This window comes from Cornus florida, unplaced genomic scaffold, assembly GCF_030987335.1.
Source record: "Cornus florida cultivar Cherokee Brave unplaced genomic scaffold, ASM3098733v1 CherokeeBrave_3.0.0_Hap2_Chr03, whole genome shotgun sequence".
NCBI classification, from domain to species: Eukaryota; Viridiplantae; Streptophyta; class Magnoliopsida; order Cornales; family Cornaceae; genus Cornus; species Cornus florida.
Window position 1 is genome coordinate 85,563,001 of NW_026775573.1, and position 14,403 is coordinate 85,577,403.

The 14,403-nt window shown below is 38.2% G+C and overlaps 1 pseudogene; it reads right to left on the reverse strand.

Annotated features, from left to right (window-relative positions):
• Positions 1-4,942: 4,942 nt before the first annotated feature.
• Positions 4,943-5,041, reverse strand: LOC132301958 (small nucleolar RNA R71; annotated as a pseudogene).
• Positions 5,042-14,403: the final 9,362 nt, after the last annotated feature.

Here is a 14,403-nt window from a genome sequence, read left to right on the forward strand (position 1 = left end):
CCTTGGTACCCCCGCGGCGTCATTTTGGGCCTAGCTAGCTCAACCACGCTAGGGAAATCTCCCTAGTTCCCTCTAGGCTATATTAACACTCCGGCCCTTTGATACCCCCTCGACGACCGGGTTTTCACAAAACACTTTAAACAAAGCTTCTTCCTAAAATTCCCCTTTTTTCATTTCAAAATAATTTTTCCCATTTTCATGCCCAATGTTAGTGTATGGATGCGTCTATGCCATGTCCATGTTCATCATCCCACAACTAGCTCAATTTTAATTAACAAAGTATGATTCACAAGAATTTCTAAGGAAATTAGAACATGCTTTCACACAATAAAAATCTAGCATGATAGGTATATGAAAATCACACTTAGGCATGCTCTTCACATAGATCATTTAATACACATAATTACACAATTAACATATGTGCACAATAACAAAACAAATTACTAGATTCTATACAAATTAATCATGTTAAACAACAATTCAAGAGGAGTTAACTCACTAAAGCACAAGATTGTATGGATTAAGAACCGTTACCTCAAATGTCATGCAAAACCCTCTAATGGGTCACAATTTTCGGACTCCCTAGGTTGCTCAAAATTGAAATTGCTTGTACACACGTGTAGAGCTCGCCGTGCTCTCCGTTTTGCAGGAAACGGCACTTAAAAACACTAAGAAATAAGGGAGAAATCAAGCCTTGAATTTGTAAAATAAAATAAAATAAAATAACCAAAGAGCCGAGAGGAAGACACAGAGACATAGACGGGAGAGAAGGAATGAGATTATAGAGAGCTAAAACAAACATGGTCTTATGACCACTTAAACCATTAGTGGGTCCTACCCATTTTTTTTTTTTTGAATTTTTTTTTTTTTTTTTAACTTACACCACATATCCATACATATATATATATATATATATATATATTAAATTAGACCATTACAATCTCCCCAGCTTAAAAAGATTTCGTCCCCGAAATCAAGACATACCTGAGGAAGAAAACAACGCTGGGTACTTGGAGCGAACCTCCAGTTCAAGCTCCCAAGTGGCCTCCTCGACTCCGTGGTGTCTCCAAAGAACGTTAACCATTGGTATTGTCTTGTTCCTCAACACCTTCTGTTGTGTGTCAAGGATCTGAATTGGTCCTTCCTCGTAAGAAACATCCTCATCAATGTCCATATCAACCTAACTCAAAATGTGAGATGGATCCGGCTCGTACTTCCGTAGCATCGACACATGAAACACATTGTGGACTCTGTCCATCTGCGATGGCAAAGCAAGTCTGTAGGCAACCTCTCTTACCCTGTCCAAGATCTCAAACGGTCCAATGAATCGTGGTGACAACTTACCACTTTTCCCAAATCTCATTGATCTTTTCCGTGGAGAAACCCGTAGAAAAATGTGGTCTCCCACCTCAAAGGATAACGGCCGTCTCCGCTTATCCGCATAACTCTTCTGTCGGCTCTGAACTATAAGTGACCTCTATCTGATCAGCTTAATCTTCTCAGTAGTCTTAAGTACTATGTTGGGTCCTAAGGCGGTGGTCTCACCCACCTCAGTCCAACAAACAGGAGACCTACAAGGTCTATCATACAACACCTCAAATGGAGCCATCTAGATACTTGCTTGATAACTGTAGTTATAGGCAAACTCAATAAATGATCTTCCCAACTACCACCCAAGTCAAGCACATATGCTCGAAGCATATCCTCCAAGATCTGGATAGTACGCTCCGATTGGCCGTTTGTTTGTGGATGGAATATCGTACTAAGATGCAACGCTAAACCAAACGCTACTTGAAGTCCTTCTCAGAACTTCGAAGTGAACTTGGCATCTAATGAGCGCTAAAAAGTGCGTCTTTAAACCCCTTAAGCTTAGGCATTCTAGTACCTTTATCTATCTTACTCTACCATTTTAGATTAATTTTAAAATATTTCCATTTTCAGGCACTTATCCCGAAAATAAGCTGACTTAACCAAATAAGAGCTTAATTGAAGCAATTCTGGGATTAAACAAAGAAAAGAACAAAGTGGAGAAAGAAGGAAGCAAATGAAGCCAAAGGTGGGAAGCAACAAAGTTCGATCGATCCAACTTCAAGGTTCAATCGATCGATCGAACACTAATCGGTCTCAGTACTTCAAGATAGATCCAAACCTTGACCTAAAACAAAAAGTCTAAAGTTCGATCGATCAGACACCACCCTTCGATCGATCGAACACTTTTATCCTTATTCAAATGATTGATCTTATCCACAGCTGTACCCCCCACTAACCACTTTTGTCCTTTTCCCAAAAATATCTCCCAAAATATCTCGGATTTGTCTTTTCCCAAAAAGCTCAACCAGTTGGATCGATCCAGCCTCAGTTCGATTGATCCAAGTCCAAGGTTAGATCGATCAAACTTCCTCCAGTGCGAAAAAGTTAAAAAGCCAGCTTATTCAATCCGTCCTCTATCCAATCATTAGAGAATATTCTTTGCACGACCCTAGCTCATTTGGTATGTCACTTGACCTACCTATAAAAGGAATATGATGCACTTTTTGAGGGAGGAGACTTAGCATTTGGTAGATACAATTTTAGAGGCTATTCTTAGTGTAGAAGAAAAGAGGAGGAGGCTAGAGACAACATTGGAGTTCTTCATCAACAAGGAGTAGATTTCAACCATGGAGTTAGCCCTTGAGGGTTGGAGCAACATCACCATGAGTGACTGGACATCCTCTTGGGGTTAGAGTTAGCCACAAGCATGCTTTTTATATCTTAATCTTGTGTATTATTGAGGGATTAGTGTTGTAATTAATGTTTCGACACTTGGATATATATAGATCTTGTTTATTCAATGATTTATGTGGTTTAATACTTCCAATTGATCATTTCATTCTATCCATATGTCTATGTATGCTAGAATAGATGTTCATGTGCTTGTCTCTAGATTTTGTGTTATTGATGCATGTCTATGTGTATTGATGCTATAGATTTAGAGATTGTCAAAACATAGTGCTTAAAATAATGCTCTTGTGATTTTCTTGATGGTTCATACTTATTCCTTGATGGATTGTGCCTCTCCCCTAGTTTATTTTCATGCTAGTAGTGTAGTTGTAGTGTAGTGTTAAATAGGAGGACAATCCATGCTTGTTATTTAATGATCCAAGCTTTTGAATGCAAGTAGTATATGTCTCTAACCTTGTGTTGTATTTGGATTATGAGCTTAATGAAAGGATTAATGACTTGTTTTGATCTGTTGTGCCTTTCACATGTTGTTTAGACAATATATGCTTCATTGCTTAGATATATTGTGCCTTTCACATGATGTTTAGACAATACATGCTTAACTAGTTATCCTTGCTTGTTGAATCAACCAAACACACACACACCAATATTACAACACACTATTTGCCTTCATTAGTCACTTGTCAACGGTATAGAAATGCATTACTCAGTAGTGATATCTAAACCCCAAGACTCTTCTCTCTCTTACTTACTCTTTGTTATATTCTTTTGTTATCACTTAGTTTAATGTAGTTGCTCTCTAGTCTAATCAACCAACCAACCAATTGTTTAATCACTTGACCTACTAACCCCAATAGCGATTCCACAACCTTGTTGGACCCTCACAATCCCTTGGGACGATCCCTACTCGCCCTAGCTATATTTATAGTGAAAGGTAGTAGTGGCTTCTATAAATGTAAAACTCTTGGCCCTCGCCTTAAATTTTCCACTCTCAAACTTGGTGGTAGTGCGGCCTCCGTCCATCAGTTTTTGGCGCCGTTGCTGGGGATTGATTTGATTAGGCAACGTCGGATTTTTGGAATCAATTAGGATTAGTACTCTTTTGATCGTGTATTTACTTTAGTTTTATTTTTCTTTTTGGTTACTTATTGTGTTGTTCTTACTTGACTAGGTGCATTGTTGGAGAGGAAGCAAGCAAAGGAGCATTCAAGCTAAGCAAGTAAGGAAAAAAGCTAAAAATTCTAAAAATTTGCTAAGCTAAGCTTTAAATTTAGAGTTGAAGTGCTAAAGGACCTTTGTGAGACTTTCTTTACTCAATCCCTTAGTTAAATCGTCGGCCCGCGTGGAGGCTTGATATTAATTGTTCTTTGCATCATTGTTATTAAAGCATGGGAGTATGAATTAAGTGTTTGTGGAAGAAGTCTAATTGCATTGTTGTGAAGGCATAGTGTTTGTCATTCTTTGTGCTTGTTGTGTTTTGCATTATGCATGCATGGACATCGTTCATTGAGACCACCTCTTGCCCCTCTTAATTTGCATCTTGAATTCGTAATTAGAAATCCTAGGGGAAGAGGAAGTTCAAATAGAACTAATCTATCAATGGATGACCATAATAATGATCATGTTGAGGACCTTGGTCACATAGACCAACAAGGTATTCTTCATCCTAATGTGCACAATTAGAATATACAAGTACCATTAGGTATGCCTAGGCTATTCATTCACCAACCATCACAAAACAAGGCCAAGCTCCATATGGAATGCCAAGGCCAATGTATGCTCCATAACTTCCCATCATCAATCAAGGAATTCAAAACCAAGGTGTTCATGTTGCACCTCAAGTAGCTAATCCACCTCTTACTTTAAGAGACCATTATGTGCCTAATGAATATAATGAACCTACATGCATCCAATTGCCTCTATTTAGAGCACATCATTATGAAATTAAGCCATAAACCATTCAAATGCTTCCTAACTATCATAGACTTCCAAGTGAAGAACCTTATAAGTATTTGGATGAGTTTCTTGAAGTATGTTCCACCGTAAAATATACGGACATGCTGGAATAGGTTTTAAGACTCAAACTTTTTCCATTCACCTTAAAAGACAAGGGAAAGTATTGGTTTAATAATCTTAGACCTTTCTCAATCACTTTTTGGGCAGAAATGCAACAAGAGTTCTTGAAGAAGTACTATCCGATTTCAATGACCAATGCCATGATAACCTCAATTCGAGAATTTTCACATGGGGATGGAGAAACATTTCATGAGGCATGGGAATGCTTCAATGAGTTGCTTAGGAAGTGTCCACATCATGACATGCCCAAATGGCAATTAGTTCAATATTTCTTTGAGTCCTTATCGGACAATTATAAGGGTATGGTTGATGCTTCCATGGGTGGCTTATACATTGATAGGCATGAGGATGACGTGTGGCGTCTTTACGAGAGCATGAGAGAAAATTCTTTGCATAGAACATTATCATCCAAGAATGGTAGAAATTCATAAGGTAGGAAGAGTGTTGGCTTATATCAAGTCGACCATTCAAATGAAATAGCCACCGAAATGAAGTCTTTATCTCAAAGGTTTGATCAATTTTTGATTAACCAAAACTCGGCGAACCAAGTATCTTCCTTCCCTAACCATTCTCATCGTGCATCATATGAAACATGTATGACTTATTCTAGTGTTCTTCATTCTACTTCTCATTGTCCTCACGGATAAGTGCAAAATGAACCTAATGAACAAGTCAATGCAGCTTTTGTGAACCAAGGGACCAATCCTTATGGTACTCACTATAATCCAAGTTGGAGAAATCATCCAAATTTCTCTTGGAAAAAACAAGGAGAGGGCTCCAACTCTTCCCAAGGCGGTTTTCAAGGGAAGTACATTCCACTTCCACTTCAAAACCAAGGATCCCAAGGTTATAGACCTTATCAATCATAAGGGAATCAATTTGCTAATTTTCATTTTCCCAACCAATCTTATTCCCAAGGAAATACTAGAAGTCCCGCCTTTGAAGAAAAAGTTTTGAATGCTTTGGGCACTTTAGAGGCTAACACTGAATTGCTTCATTTTCACTCTCAATCTATTGCGAAGCTAGAAACCCAAGTAGAGCAAATAGCAAGCACTCTGAATGCAGGAGAGAAGGGAAAGATGCCTATTAATGCCCCACCTAAGCAATAATGTGTTATGGAAACCCATTCCTCATCGGTAGGCCACACCATTAAACATGTTAATGCGGTGACTACCTTGCGGAGTGGTAAGATTGTGGACAATCAAGTTGAAAGGTCCAATGAAGAGAGTGAACCGGTGAAACCTGAAGTTGCCACCCATCCCATTTCACATCTCATTCCTCCTTCATTGCATATACATGATCTTGTGAATGAGAAAGTCTTGAAAAATGTGTTTGAAAAAGAAGTTTTGAAAAATGATGTTGAAAAAGTTTTGTTAAAAAATGATTTGAAACAAAGTGATTTTAAAACTTTTTGTGTTGGAGAGAGTTCAAAAGAAAATTCTGAAAAAGTGTCTGGACCAAAAGTTCCATTTCTAGATGCCTTAAAATGATCCATTTCAAAAGACAAGCAAAAGGCAAAAACCAATGAAATTATAGAAATGTTTAGGCAAGTAAAAGTTAATCTTCCACTTCTAGATGTAATCAAGTAAATTCCGGCCTATGCCAAATTCTTGAAAGACTTGTGCACCCAAAAGCGGAAGAACAAGAGCCAAGCACCAAGAAAAGTGGTTTTGAATGAGCAACGTAAGTAAGCTCAATTTTGCAACATAACACTTTGCCAAAGTTTAAGGACCCTGGTTCACCCACTACATCATGCATTATTGGTGATCATATCATTAATCGGGCGCTTCTTGACTTTGGAGCAAGTGTTAAACTTCTTCCATACTCGGTTTATGTCAAATTGGGCCTAGGTGAACTAAAATTGACGTCGGTAGTTTTGTAACTTACCGACCGATCTATCAAGAAGCCTAGGGGTATAATTGAGGATGTTTTGATTAAAATTGATAAATTCTTCTTCCCGGTTGATTTCGTTGTCATTGACACGGAACCGGTCCCCAATCCTAAAAGCCAAATTCCTGTTATCCTTGGCCGTCCTTTCTTGGCAACCACTAATGCCAACATCAATTGTAGGATGAGGATAATGAAGATCTTATTTGGTCACATGAAGGTGAAGCTGAATATCTTCAATCCCACACCCAATTCATTTGACAAATATGAAGGAGAGGTTATTGTTGTAGATAAATGTCATGATCTTCAATATCAAGGAAGTGAGCTTTTGTGTAAGACCAAAACTTCCAAAGAATCATCTTCAACCTTGCATTCTCAAAGTGTTGTTTCAAATTCTTGCTTTGAAAGGGCATGGAAGCCCAAAGGTTGTGATTGCATAGACAAAGGATCAAAAGTTTCTTTTAACCTTAATCCAATAAGTTCTTCAAAGAACCATTTGTTGGGTGGAGTTCAAAGCATTTATCACCCCAACAAGGAGGGGATGTATTACAAGATCTTTGATCCGGGCTAAAAGAGCCCAATGTCTTACTAGAGACGTTAAAGACTAGCAAAACATTTTGTAGGGTGTCAAAACCCTATTCCTCCCTCATTTCTATCTTAAATTTCATTTCTTGTGAAGTCTAGATACTTGTTTTTGGTTTTCATATGCATTACAAGGAACTTTGGTGAGGATTGCATGAGCTTTCATGTCATTATTGAGCATTCTGCATTGTTCGATCGATCTCAAACCTGAGTTCAATCGATCGAATTCCATTCTACATCCAACACTTAGAAAAAATTTTGACCTGTAGAAACCTGCATCCAAATCACCTCTCTGTCTCATCATTTGAACTTATTCTTAGATCGATCAGGAGACCTTCGATCGATCCAACTTCAAAGTTCGATCGATCTCATGATTCAACACTTAGAAAAATTTTGAGCTTGCATCAACCTACATATTTTTGCTCTCTGTCTCATCGATCAAAACATTCCAAGATCGATCTGAAGTTCTTCGATCGATCCAACTTCCAAGTTCGATCGATCTTCAAGTTCCAACACTTAGCCAAATTTTTGACCCATAAACCTGCATATTTTTGCCCTCTGTCTGATCAATCGAACTCTTGTTCCGATCGATCTCAGTTCTCCATTTCATTGTTTGACTTTGTTTTGACTTTTTCAATTTCAAAAAATCCAAAAATATTTTCATTTTTATTTTACTTTATTTTATTTTCATTTCATTTCATTTTATTTTATTTCTCAAAAATATTTCAAAAATACAAAAAGATTTTGTTTTATTTTATTTATTTTTAAAAAAAAATGAAAAAACAAAAATCCAAAAATATTTTATTCTATTTTATATTATTTTACAATTTTTAATTTTAATTCTAATTTTTAATTTTAGTTTTTCATTTTTCAAAAATTTAAAAAATCCAAAAATACTTTGAGGAGAGTTCATCAAAGTTCAATCGATCTGAAATCTCAGTTCGATCGATCGAACTCTGTCGGGAATGTTTTTAAAATAGACCTGGAGGGTCTCAAGATCGATCATTTAGATCCATTCAACCCTCCAAACCCTTGCTTCCCTCATTGCCGCCGCATCCACTCTTTATCTCCCTCATCTCCGGCGAGTTCTCTGACGAGATCCAAGCTACACTCTCTCCCTCATCTCGGATTTCTCATCCAATCTTTGCATCCACTTCTCTCCCTTCGATTTGAGGTAAAATCTGAGATCTCATCTATGATTTAAGCTTCGATATGATGATTACATGCTTTATATGTTACATTCATGCTTTATACATGATTGAATCTCCATTTTTGAAGCTTCGAAGCACTGAGTTTCCATGTTTATATATATGTGTATATGCTCCGTATGTATATATATGTGTTTGATCTATTTTTGGGAGGATGGTCCATGATTGGGTGATGATTTTTGATGATGTGTTGTGTTGAAGGGCCCATGAACATGTTTGTGTGGACCCCGTGCTTCCAAAGTTACAGATATGTGACTATTTATATTCATCGCACAGTTCGGTCGATCGAATTGTATCTCAGATCGATCTTGAGAGATCGATCGAACTCATGTCTCAGATCGATCGAAGTTGTGAGATCAATCTCACTTATTTTCGATCGATCCAACTTTTGTGATCGACCTCACTTCTTTTTTCGATCGATCGAACTTCACAGATCTCACACACACACACTTCATTCTTCATATCTTGTGTTCATGCTATCTCATATATGCCCAATGCCTGTGATATTCCACATTGGATGCATTTCATACTCACACTGCTTAGCATGCTTCACATCCTGCCACTTGCATAGATTCATGTCATATCTATTTTGTCTATTTTACTTGACATACATGTTTTTATATTATACTTAAAATTTCCTATTCTGGCACTAACTCCCATTGCAAGTTTTTCTTTTTCTTTTTGCAGGCCATGGTTAAGAGGAAGACCGTTGCCAACAGGCAATATGGGCCTCAGCGCCATATCAGACCCCGAACAGAGGAGCCAGCAGAGCCCTCTCATGTACAGGAGGACCTAGCACAGGCTACCCCACCTCAGTCACCATCTCATGAGGCTGAGGATGACCATATGCCATCTACCTCTGTGGCTCATCCTGCATTTACACCATCACCATCTCCACCACATGCTGGAGCTGAGCATTCACCTGTACCATCTCCACCACGCCATTCAGCTCAGCCAGCTCAGGAGCGTGATAGGCCCGTGCCTAGATATGCGCATATGGCGGTCGACCCAGATTGGTGCTAACCCGATCAGCTTACCACGATATGATTTAGAGGGGCCTGGCAGCTATTCTTGCCCTAGTCATAGAGCTAGTTTACCCGTGGCTGGTACGGTTGTTCTACTAGAACCTCCGACCATCCCTGCGTACCACAACAGAGCTGGTCACTTCTGTAGATGGCCATCAGATCATTATCACAGTGGACTCACTAGCCCGTTCTTACCACTGCCCACACCGCTGTCTTCTAGAGCTTCAGGAGACACATCCGAGGCTATATATGCCTTCATATGCCGACATGGCAGTATTTCTTACAGGTCACCATGCCACTGGCGAGACCTTCGCCACCCGGACATTCCTTCCAGATAACCTGTGGTTTATCGATTCCATGCTCTTCCAGAATATCTACATAGCAGGGCACAAGATTCAGAAGAGGGGAGATTATTTGACAGCTCTCTATGCTTTCTACACTGGGCACTGGGTATCTATTCTCGCGCTTATCTGGAGCATGATAAGGAAGCTATATAATGAGTATATTAGCAAGGAGACGCCCGAACGGGCTAAGTCTCTCCCATTCAGCCATCTCATCACCCAGATTCTTATCGACCAGCGCTACCCTATTCATCCTCGGGAGCACCCCGAGAGAGGTTCCTGTCACTTTCTAAAGAAGGACTAGACCAAAAGCTAAAACGCCATTACTAGACTGCAGGACCACACAGTAGTGGCTGCAGAGGAGCTAGAGGCAGAGGCAGCAGCTCAGGCAGTAGCTGAGGCAGCAGCAGTAGATCCCGCAACGGATGACGCACCAGTCGATCCAGCTGCCGAGCATATAGATATTGACTTAGAGCACCCTGCAGATGACACAGAGCAGTACTCTCCAGCTAGGTTGCCCATTCACGAGCAGGAGAAAACTCAGGAGCTTTCTTTCTGATTCATCCATATATAATGACCCGAATTTTTTGAATAAATTTTTTCCGTTGTCTTTTCCCTTTTGAATTTGGTTTCTTGTCGCTTAGTGTCATCTCGAGTGCTCAAAAATGGTTTCCGAGACTCTTTTCCGTCGATTAACAACTTCCTTTGAGGACCGAGTCACTTCTGCATTTTCACTTTTCGGACACTATGCGCCTTTCGTCCTTTTCCTTATTTAGTCTTTTTCCCTATTCTGTCTTTTCTCCGTTTGTCGCTTGTTTGGCAAAACTTCACTTTTCGTGCTTGGAGTTAGTTTTTGACTTCACATGTCTTCATCTTGAGTGGTTTCCTCGAAATACATATCTTTACTTTCGCAAGAAAGTACTCTGGTTTCTCCCGGTGCCCATAGGGGCATAAGTGCAAAGTTATTTGGAAACATTTCCCTTTCTTAGGGTGTTTTTCGTAAATATCTTTTGAAGATATTTTACTTCAAGGGTATCTCAGAAAATATTTAGGAAGATATTTTCATTCTAGGGCAGTTTCGCAGTTTTCACTTTTTGGAGGGGCCATTGTGCAATTAATGAAAGTTATTGCTCAATGCCTTGTTTTGAGCCTGGATCCTCATACGGGATTCATTTTCACATTTCATCGAGTCGTGGACTCTGAGATTTTCCTCCTGGTCGATGTTTCCAGTTTTAGGGTTTCTGGCCCCGGTTTGTGCTAAACTTGTTTGGGGTATAACTCTCTGCTCGGGACTCAGTTTTTGACGTCATTTCTTCTGTTGTTTATATTTTCTCATTTTGAATCTTTTTTGTTCATAGAGTTTTTCCGTTTGAGCGCGTTTGCTCAAAATCCACTTTTTCGGCCCCGTCGTGGCCCTTTCGGGGCACTTTTTGAGACTTACTATAAATATGGGACTTAAGAACAAAAAAATCAGATTTCTTCTTCTTCTTCCTCTCCCATGGCCGGCCAAGCTCCCTCCCATGGCTGCCACTTTCTCTCTCCTTCTTTGATCCACTTTTCTTTGATGAAAAGTCTTCGGCCTTAACGTTTAATGCTTGCCTTGACGCCATGCACCTTTCCCCTTTATTAGAAACCATTTCTGACCAAATTTTGAGTTCGGGATTGAGGTCAAGTTTGGATTTTCATGGGGCTTCTTGGGGGTTCATGTAGATCGTGTTGTCCCCGACAAAACCTAGAAGTTTCGTCGGATTCGGAGCCGTTTCATTTTGGTAGGGATTTGAGATTTCATCTCAAATGGAGGTAGGGAATGTTTTAGGATTGTTTGTGTGTTGTATTGAGTGTTTTCCATGATTATACAACTCAAATGTACGCCTTGTATCAAATCTAGAAAGTTAGTATTATTTATTTCTTTGTGTAAGATTTAAATTTCAAGGATGTGTATAGCTTAGATTTGAATTGTGGCATGATGATAAATTAAGCTTTAATATGCTTGTTAACATATATTAAATAGGGATTATTTGAATAAGAGTTGAGCTTTTTATTTAATATTTTTCTTTTGTGAAAGATAAATTTCCATGGCCGTACCTTGCATGAAATGAACTTGTAGTATACTTTTAAATTAAGTCTAAGCATGTTTGTTAACATACTTTAATTTGAGAGCATTTGGGCAAGTATGAAAATCTAGAGATTTTAACTTAAATGATTAATTAAAATCTATTTAATGGTTCCCTAGGCCTAGTTAAGCTTTTAACTTGATAATCATGAGGACTAGGACCTGTGTACTAGTATGTATTAAATTGGGACCATTTGAAGTTGCTTGAAATTTAGAAGTTTAATTATCATGATATAATTAAATTCTACCTTGTTGTACCATTGTCCTACTTGAGATTTTAGTGAATATATGTGGATACTATGATATGTTGTATAACATGTTTTAATTAGGGACCATTTGGTTGAGGTATGAAGCTTAGGGAAATTAATTTGGTTATTTGATAAATTTTCGTTTCTATTGCATTAATGATTTGATCATGTATTTGACAATGGTTGTATGTTTAAAGCATGATTTTTGACTTGTAATGGATTCCTGAATTTGTGATTTCAATATTAGATTATATTGCCATAGCGTGTAACGAATCGCACACTGAAGATTCGACATGTGATGTTATATAACGCGTAATGAATCGCGCTCTGAAGATTCGACATTTGTTATCCTATGGTAGTTGTGGATTTAGAGCATGTAATGTGTGGTTACAAACTACTTGTATATGGGATGTGGTTTCGTATATATATAAGTTGTTAACTTATTTATTTTGGAGTCACTTGGGACATGGTTACTATGATATGGCTAAAGTTCGGCTTTAGTGCGAGAGGTATGAGTTCTCCCCAATTGAGATAGTGCGCACTTAGGGTGGTTTTCCCTGCGGGTTAGTGCCCGGAACAACTATTGATCTCGGTATAATTCCGAGTCTAGATGTCCAAGTCTTCCATTATTTATTTTCGCATTCAATTCCAAGTTAGCAATCATGTTTATATTGTGACTTGTGGTTTTTGCATTAAGTACATCCATGCTTTATGATCTTTGTAGATTTTGATGTTGCCAAGTACATCCATTCTTTATAATCTTTGTAGATTTTGATGTTGCCAAGTACATCCATGTTTTATGATTTTAATAAATCATTTTAGTGTTTTAAGTACATTCATGTTCATGGTTTTTAATAAATCATTGTGAGCTTTTAATGTTGTTAAGTACATTCTTGTTTTATGATTTTAATGAATCATTATAAGCTTTTGATGTTGTCAAGTACATTCATGTTATGTTGTTTAAATGTAAAGTAAGAATGATCCTATAGATTCATTTGGAACATAGACGTTAGGTGGCATGATCACTTATGTCGTTTTCGTTCTTTAGATTTCAAATTGATGACTTTGAGAATCTATGTTAGTTGTTTTGTGTAAGCATGACCCTATGTTGCTAAAATTGCATGAATGAGGTGATTGATGCTAGAAATGATCTTAAGTAGCTAGGATGCTCCTTGAGTCTCACCTTTGACATAGACGTTAGGTGGAATGAACTACAATAATTAATCATGCAAACTTGTAAAGCGTAGGTCGATGCATGCTCATTTCCTACGAGTAGCTTTATGTTACTCACCCCTACGATACTGGGGCATATTTCAGGTACAGGATTCAAGGTAAGAGATTCTCACCATGCTTGGATGATTTGGGAACTTGAAGGGTTCAATTCTTGTGGAGGTTGGCTTGAAAAGCCATTTGTAACCTTTTATGTCAAATGTGTATATTTGCTTCTAGACTTGTAATGTGTGCCTAAGCACACTTTTTGATTCTCATTTTATGTATATGACATGAGGCCAATGGCCAAACTCCTTTTGAAATTACATTTATGTCAAGGATGTTCATTTTTGCCTTCAATGAGAACATATGGAAAACCATGCGTTTTAGTATGCTATTTTGCACCGGAGCGTGCATTGTGTATGAAATTCTTCCATTAGCATTCATTTAACATACATGAAGTGTGGCCAAGGGCCAAACGACATTTCAAAATTATTTCATGATTTTAGGTTTCAAGTTTTCATTCCAAACTTCATTTTTTGGCATCTTGGCAGTTGGGGGGTCATATTTTGCTTCGGCCATATTTTTGAGTCACGGACCACTGTAGCACATCTTATTAGGTAAGTTACGTTTGTGTGCATGGTCTTTTCCGTGCAAAGCTTCTTCTTTGGTGAAATGAGCCTCCTACGGACTCATTTTACACTTTTGTTGCATATTCTGACCAAAGGGTATTTTGGGAATTTCTTTTCAGAAATAAATTCCATTCTTCAAATGGTCACTTAGAAAATGTGATTTTAGGGGGGGTTTCTTTTCCGTGTTTTTCCAGAAAATGCCATCTTGGCATCAGAAATCGCATCCGAAGTTCAGCTCTCAGTTTTTAAATTTAGCAGCTTTTTGGACCCTCTGGACCAGTTTTCTTAGGAGGGCATTTTGGGCATTTCACTTTGTTTATTTTTTTATTTTCCTTGAAATTCATGTAGAAAACTTGATTTT